At 33.7% G+C, this 1,065-nt stretch overlaps 1 non-coding gene across 1 annotated transcript; it reads right to left on the bottom strand.

Annotated features, from left to right (window-relative positions):
• Window positions 1–658: 658 nt before the first annotated feature.
• Window positions 659–763, bottom strand: LOC121822662 (U6 spliceosomal RNA). Its single transcript, XR_006063830.2, has one exon. It is a non-coding gene; the product is annotated as a U6 spliceosomal RNA (small nuclear RNA).
• Between the last annotated feature and the right edge of the window lie 302 nt (window positions 764–1,065).

Raw genomic sequence — 1,065 nt, 5'->3', positions numbered from 1 at the left:
CTCTCCATTGACAAGATGAACTGAGGCTAGCTCTGTGCCTAGGACAGGCAGAGTTAATTAGCTTGGTTCATAATAGAATGGATAGATTATGACCAAACTGATATGAGTAAACTTTACCGTAAATGTTTCAGAGAAGATTTCCTACAGCTTCTCTCAAACAGATTTGCTAAGCAGCAGCACCTTTAACACATTATAACTTGAAATATTCACCTTCATAAATAGAAAAATATCTATTATCAATACTGAAGTTAATCCTGCTTTTATTTGATTTATAAATCATGTTATTTCTTATTTTTGTCCCAACTAATGCTTTTTAAAAGTTTTTTTTTGATGATTTATAACTTAGTACAATTGATGAGACCACTAATTTTTATGTATAAATTTTAACAAATTTTTGCCTCTGGAATTTTATATATGGAATGTTTCTCGTGTTTAGTGTAGCATGGCTTTTGGTGTTCAAGTCCAACTCCTCACACACAATAGTGGGAATACAAAAGGCAGCTGCATGCTTAGGGATCTCTGTTTCTTTTCTTTTTATTTATTTTTTAATCTCTCTATCAAATTTGAGTGTTCACCAGACAGAACGACCTTTCAAACAAAGAACAAATTGGATTTTAGGTGTAAAATTGATGTGTCCATGTGACTTAATTCTCAGAATCTAAGATTCTGTTTCTTCACGAACTTGTGTGTCATCGTTGCTCAGAGGCCATGCTCATCTTCCCTGTATCTTTCCAATTTTAGTATATGTCCTGCCGAAGCAGAAAGAGCACTGAAACCTGTTTCTTGACAGCTTTCAAAAGTTAAGTAAACGACCAATAGTCTGTTGAGAAAAAATTCCGCCATAGTCTTCCCTGAAGAATCATGGCGATGAGTCTGATTTATGTAACATCCAATGGGTATTTCTCATGTCTCTTTTTCAACACTGTCATTCCTTTAAGGAAAAGAATTTTTGATTGTCAGAATCCTCTTCCTTTCTATTATGAATAAATTTATTTCCTTTATATATACACACGTATGTGTATATATACACACACACACATGTATGTGTGCATGTGCCATGTACGT

This window comes from Peromyscus maniculatus, chromosome 14, assembly GCF_049852395.1.
Source record: "Peromyscus maniculatus bairdii isolate BWxNUB_F1_BW_parent chromosome 14, HU_Pman_BW_mat_3.1, whole genome shotgun sequence".
Taxonomy (NCBI): Eukaryota; Metazoa; Chordata; class Mammalia; order Rodentia; family Cricetidae; genus Peromyscus; species Peromyscus maniculatus.
The sequence above is the reverse complement of the archived record's forward strand: the minus strand, read 5'-3'. Positions and strand labels throughout refer to the sequence as shown.